Genomic DNA, 7,382 nt, shown 5'->3' on the forward strand with positions numbered 1-7,382 from the left:
AGTTTGGGAGTCATAGCAAATTTAGCTAATATACAGAGACAAAATGGGGAGACAAAGAAATATGCTCTAAATGAAAGAACAAGAGAAACCCCCTGAAAAAAAATTAAATGAAATGGAAGCAACCAAACACCAGAACCAGAGTTTAAAACAATGTATAAAGATGCTCAAGGACCTCACTGAAAGAATGGATGACCTCACTGAGAACTTAAATTAAGAGATAATGAGCAAAAAGGGCAAAAAAAAAAAAGCCCATAAAAGGAACCAGTCAGAAACAGAGAATGCAATATCTAAAATGAAGAATGTACTAGAAAGAATCAAAAGCAGGTTAGATAAAGCATAGGATCAAATCAGTGATTTAAAGGACAAGATAACAGTAGGCACCCGAGCAGAGCACCAAAAAGAAAGGAGAATTTTTTTAAATGAGGGAAGTCTAACAGACCTCTGGGAAAACATCAAGTGTAAAAATGCCCATATAATATGGGTTCCAGAAGGAGAAATGAGTGAACAAGGGATAGAAAAACTGAAGAAACAATGGTTGGAAACTTCCTTAACCTGGTGAAGGAAAAGTCACACAAGTTCAGGGAGCACAGAGTTCCAGTAAAGAGGAACTCAAAGAGGCCCAAATAAGACACATTGGAATTAAAATGCCAAAGATTAAAGGAAAAGAGATCCTTAAAAGCAGAAAGAGAAAAACAATTGGTTATGTACAAAGGAGCTCCCATAAAGCTGTCAACTGCTTTCTCAAAAGAAACACTTCAGGCCAGAAAGGATTGACACGAAGTATTCAAAGTGATGAAAATCAAACACTTCAACCAAGACTACTCTGTCCAGCAAGGCTATTATTTAAAATTGAAGGCAGCTTTTTGGCTTTTGGCTCAGGGGAGGTGAAGGTGCAACTTTCTTTGGTCATCCCAACTCTGGGTTCATCTGTCACCAGCCACCTCCATCATGCTGCTGAAGTTCAACCCCAATGAGATCAAAGTCATTTACCTGTGATGCACTTGCAGGGAAGTTGGTGCCACATCTTCCCTGGCCCCCAAGATTGGCCCCCTGGGCCTGTCTCCAAGAAAGGTTGGTGTTGACATTGCCAAAGCAACCAGTGACTGGAAGGGTCTGAGGATTACAATGAAACTGACCTTTTAAAACAGACAGGCTCAGATTCAGGTAGTGCCTTCTGCCTCTGCCATGATCATCAAAGTCTTCAAAGACTCATCACAAGACAGAAAGAACAACAACAACAAAAAACATTAAGCACAGTGGAAATATCACTTTTGATGAGATTGCCAATATTGCCTGATAGATATGGCATGAATCTTTAGCTAGAGAATGTTCTGGAACCATTAAAGAGATCCTGGGGATTGTCCAGTCTGTGGGCTGCAATGTCAATGACTGCCAGCCTGGTAACATCACAGATGACATCAACAGTGGTACAGTGGAATGTGTGGCTAGTTAAGAATCACAAAGGAAAATATTTCAATTAAAAATCATTTAACAACTGGGACTTCCAGCAAGATGGAGGCATAGGTGGACGCAACGTACCTCCACATACAACCAAGATTAGAACAACAATTTAGAGCCAGAATAACACCCAGAACTGATAGAGAATTTATCTGAATGGAAGTTGGACAGCCAAGAAGTTGAAGCAGACCCGTTGATCCAGACTGGTAGGATGCAGTGGTGGACCCTGAATGTGCAAGTGGCGGCTGGCGGACCCAGTGAGGCGGCATTGTGGACCAGGGCAGAGCTCGAAACCCAGGATCCCAGAGAAGGGACTGAGATCCCAGGAGAATGGAGCTACCGCCATTGTTCCCCCCGCCCCCGCCCCTGCCCCCGCATACAATGTAACAATGTGGCGACTGGGGTGCCCAGCCCAGGTGAACACCTAAGGCTCCACCCCTCATGGTAACAAGAGAGACCAGACGGGGGGGGGGGGGGAGGAGAGAGAGAGAGATATGTCTCCAACAGAAGAACAGATCAGTCCCCCAGGACTCATCCTTTTGAGCGACCAAGAAATAGCCAATCTCTCAGATGCACAGTTCAAAACACTGGTGATCAGGAAGCTCATGGAATTGATTGATTTTGGGCACAAATTAGAAGAAAAAATGCAGGTTACCATAAAAGAGATGAAAGAAGATGCACGGAGAACCAATAGTGAAGGGAAGAAAACTGGGACTCAAAACAATAGACTGGACCAGAAGGAAGAAAACAACCAAGCAGGAAAGAATGAAGAAATAAGAATTCAAAAAAATGAGGAGAAGCTTAGGAACCTACAGGGCATCTTTAAAAGTTCCAATATCTGAATTATAGGGGTACCAGAAGGGGAAGAGGAAAAACAACAGATTGAGCACATATTTGAACAAATAATAAAGGAGAACTTCCCCATTCTGGCAAAGGAAATAGACTTCCAAGAAATCCAGGAAGCTCAGAGAGCCCCAAAGAAGTTGGACCCAAGGAGGAACACACCAAGGCACATCATAATTACATTAGCCAAGGTAAAAATGAAGGAGAGAATCCTAGAAGCAGCAAGAGATAAGGGACAGCAACCTCCAAAGGAGTTCCCATCAGACTGTCAGCTGATTTCTCAAAAGAGACCTTACAGGCAAAAAGGGGCTGGAAAGAAGTATTCCAAGTCATGAAAGACAAGGACCTACATCCCAGATTGCTCTATCCAGCAAAGCTCTCATTTAGAATGGAAGGGCAGATCAAGTGCTTCTCAGATAAGGTCAAGTTAAAGGAGTTCATCATCACCAAGCCCTTATTTTATGAAATATTAAAGGGACTTATCTAAGAAAAAATATAAAGAAAAAATATGTATAGTAAAATGACAGCAACCTCACAATTATTAACAACCACACCTAAAGCAAAACCAAAAGAAACTACGCAAACAACTAGAACAGGAACAGAACCACAGAAATGGAGATCACATGGAGGGTTAGCAACAGGTGAATGGGAAGAGGAGAGAGGGGGAAAAGGTACAGAGAATAAGTAGCATGGAATGTAGGTCGAAAATAGATAGAGGGAGGGTAAGAATAGTATGGGAAATGTAGAAGCTAAAGAACTTATAAGTATGACACATGGACATGACTAAAGGGAGGGATATGGGTGGGAGAGGGTGTACAGGGTGGAGGGGAGTGAAGGGGGGAAAATGGGACAACTGTAATAGCATAATCAATAAAATATATTTAAAAAATCATTTAACAACCCAAAAGATAATAATAACAATAAAATTGAAGGCAAAATAAAGAGCTTCCCAGATAAGAAAAAACTAAAGGAGTTCATTGCAAAGCAGTATTGCAAGAAATGTTAAAGGGCCCACTTTAAGAAAAAGAAAGAAAAATTAAAAGAGAGAGAGAGAGAGAGAGAGAGGAACATAGTTATAAGAGAAAATATGGCAATAAATAAGTACCTATAAATAATAACCTTAAATATAAATGGATTAAATGCTGTAATCAGAAGACATAGGGAGGCTGAATCAATAGGAAAACATGACCCATATATACGTTGTCTATAGGAGACCCACCTTAGAACAAAAGACACACACAGACTAAAGTGAAGGGATGGAAAAATATTTCATAAAATGGAAACAAACAAACAAGGCTGGGGAAGCAATTCTTATATCTGACAAAATAAACTACAAAACAAAGGCAATAACAAAAGACAAAATCTGTCACTAAAAACACTAAAGGGACCAGTCCTACAAGAGGATATAATCCTTGTAAACACATACACACCCAATATAGGAGCAATTAAATATATGAAGAAAATCTTGGTGGACATTAAGGAAGAGATCAACAGCAATACGGTTCTAACAGGGAATTTGAACAATCCAGTGTCATCAATGGGTAGATCGTCAGGACAAAAAATCAGCAAGGATACAGGGACCTTAAATGACACACTGGATTGGATGAATTTAATTGATATATACAAAATATTTTATCCGAAAGCAGCAGAATATACATTCTTCTCAAGTACACATGGAACAGTCTTAAACACAGACCATATGTTGGGATACAAAATGTCTTAAAAATTTTAAGAAAATTGAAATTTTATCAAGTACCTTCTCTGACCACAATGGTAGGAAACTAGAAATCAACTACAATGGAAAAACTCAAAAACATTCAAACACATGGAAGCTAAATAGCATTTTATTGACCAATGCATGGGTTAACAATGAGATCAATGAAATCAAATGATACTTTGAAATAAAGGAAAATGAGAATACACAAACTGAAACCTGTGGGACACAGTGAATGCAGTCCTGAGAGGAAAGTTCATAGCATTACAGGCCTACCTCAAGAAGCAAGAAAAATCTCAAATACACAATCCAACCCTACACCTAAAAGAACTATAAAGAGAATTACAAACAAAGCCCAAAGTAAGTAGAAGGACGGAAGTATTTATAGAGTAAAAATACTGTTAAACTTCAGCTCTCAATCATCTTCCATCTCAAACAATTTGGTCCTTGACCAAGTTGTTCATGAAAAAAATGTCTTAGTTGTTGAACAAAACTTCGGTTCTTGACCTGACAATCCTTTCCTGTTGATACCTGTATGATCAGTCACACATCTATCAGACAAGAAAAAAAGAAAATATTTGACTATGATTCAGGTTCCAAATTGCGTCTCGAACAGTTTCCTAAAATGAATTAAGCTCGAGAACTGAGGTTCCATTGTATATGACACAGACACTAAAAAAGCAATACAAAACATCAAGGAAACCAAAAGGTGCTTCTTTGAAAAGATAAACAAGATTGACTAACCTTTAGTCAGACTCATCATGAAAAAAAAAAGAGAGAGAGGACCTAAATAAATAAAATCAGAAATGTAAGAGAAGTAACAACTGACATCACAGAAATACAAAGGATTGTAAGAAAATACTATGGGTTTTGGCCAAGATGGAGGCATAGGTAGACACACTGTGCCTCCTCACACAACCAAGATAGGGATAACAACAACTTAGAAACAGAATAACAACCAGAACTAACAGAAAATTGAACTGTATGGAAGTTGAACAACCAAGAAGTTAAAATAGACAGGTTCATCCAGACAGGTAGAAGGGGCAGAATCAGGCAGCCGGGTGCAGGTCGAGGCAAGGAGAGCAGAGAGTGTTGGGACTGGCCATGGAAGACTGCAGTGGGCGGATCCTGAGTGCGCAAGACTGGAAGACCCCAGTCGAGGGGTGGCAACCAGCAGACCCAGTGAGGCGGTGATGGTGAAGCAAGGCACTGTGCACAACCCAGGATCCCAGTTCTGGGAAACAGAGCCTTGGGGCACTGATTGAAAACACCTGTGGGGGTTGAGGCACATGGAGAGACTCCGAGCCACACAGCAGAGGTCATTGGAAAGTCCCATGGGGTGCACAAGTCCATCCGCATGGGAATTTGCACCAGAGGGGCCCAGTTTGCTCGGGAGAAGCAGCGGAAGGGACTGAGGTCCTAAGGAAAGCAGAGCAAGCACCATTGTTCCCTCTTGGACCCCGCCCCCACATGCAGCATCAAAACCCAGCAACTGGGGTGCCCCGCCATCGTGAACACATAAGGCTCCACCCCTCATATGTAACAGGTGAGACCAGACCAAAAGGTGGAAGGAAAGATGGCTCAAACAGAATTGAAAGCCCCACAATTAGTACTTTTAAGTGACCGAGAGATAGCCAACCTATCAGATGCACAGTTCAAGGCACTGGTGATCAGGAAGCTCACATAATGGGTTGAATTTGGTTGCAAATTAGAAGAAAAAAATGAAGGCTACACTAAGTGAAATGAAGGAAAATGCACAGGGAACCAGTAGTGATGGAAAGAAAGCTGGGTTTCACATCAATGGAGTGGACCAGAAGGAAGAAGAAAGAAACAATCAAACAGAAATGAATGGAGAAATAAGAATTCAAAAAACTGAGGAGAGGCTTAGGAACCTCCAAGACATCTTGAAACATTCCAACATCTGAGTTTTAGGGGTAGCAGAAGGGGAAGAGGAAGAGCAACAAGTGGAAAAGTTATTTGAACAAATGATAAAGGAGAACTTCCCCAACCTGGCAAAGGAAATAGACTTCCAGGAAGTCCAAGAAGCTCAGAGAGTCCCAAAGAAGTTGGACCCAAGGAGGAACACACCAAGCCACATCATAATTACATTAGCCAAGGTAAAAATGAAGGAGAGAATCCTAGAAGCAGCAAGAGATAAGGGGACAGTAACCTCCAAAGGAGTTCCCATCAGACTGTCAGCTGATTTCTGAAAAGAGACCTCGCAGACAAGAATGAGCTGGGAAGAAGTATTCCAAGTCATGAAAAGCAAGGACCTACATCCAAGATTGCTCTAACCAGTAAGGCTTTCATTTAGAATGGAAGGGCGGATCAAGTGCTTCTCAGATAAGGTCAAGTTAAAGGAGTTCATCATCTCCAAGCCCTTATTACATGAAATGTTAAAGGGACTTACCTAAGGAAAAGAAGATAAAAAATATGTCTAGTAAAATGACAGCAAACTCACAATGATTAACAACCACATCTAAAACAAAAACAAACTAAGCAAACAACTAGAACAAGAACAGAACCACAGAAATGGAGATCACATGGAGAGTTAGCAACAGAGGAGTGGGAGGAGGGCAGATGGGTAAAAGGTAAAGAGAATAAGTAGCATATATGGTAGGTAGAAAACAGGGGGAGGGCAAGAATAGTATGGGAAATGTAGAAGCTAAAGAACTTATGACCCATGGACATAAACTAAAGGGGGGGGGGGAATATGTGTGGGGGAGTGTGTGCAGGGTAGAGGGAGATGGGGGAGTAATGGAACAGCTGTAATAGCATAATCAAGAAAATATTTTAAAAAAAGAAAAGGAAAATCCTATGGGTATTCTGGCCAAGATGGAGATGTAGGTAGATACATTTTACTTCCTCGGACAACCCAACGAAGAATAACAACCAATAAAAAAAGAACAACAACAACCAGAACTGCCAGAAAATCAATATGTATGGAAGTCTGACAACCAGTGAGTTAAAGAAGAAACATTCAGCCACACTTATAGGAGGGGTGGAGATGGACAGTTGGGGTGGAGAGGACATGTGGCAAAGCAGCAGCTGGTGGACCTGGTGGTCCCCCATTTGAGTGCACTAGGAGGAAAAGCTGGGAAGTGAGACAGATCTCACAACCCAGGGTTCCAGCACTTGGGAAGAAAGCTTCCAAATCTCTGTGGGGATTTCAATGGTGGGAGAAACTGCCAGTCTCACAGGAGAGTCCGTTGGAGGGGCCCATGGAGTCCTGAACATATACAAGCTCACGAACCCAGAAACCAGCACCAGAAAGTCATAATTCACATATGGGTAGGGGGGAAAGTGGCTGAAAGCCAGAGGAGAGCCAAGCAAGCAGCATTGTTCCCTCTCTGACCCCTCCCCCACA

General features: G+C 41.5%; 1 pseudogene; it reads left to right on the forward strand.

The window, feature by feature from the left end:
• The first annotated feature begins 912 nt into the window (after positions 1-912).
• On the forward strand, positions 913-1,453 carry LOC114500749 (annotated as a pseudogene).
• Positions 1,454-7,382: the final 5,929 nt, after the last annotated feature.

The sequence above is a fragment of the Phyllostomus discolor genome, chromosome 6 (assembly GCF_004126475.2).
Source record: "Phyllostomus discolor isolate MPI-MPIP mPhyDis1 chromosome 6, mPhyDis1.pri.v3, whole genome shotgun sequence".
Classification (NCBI taxonomy): Eukaryota; Metazoa; Chordata; class Mammalia; order Chiroptera; family Phyllostomidae; genus Phyllostomus; species Phyllostomus discolor.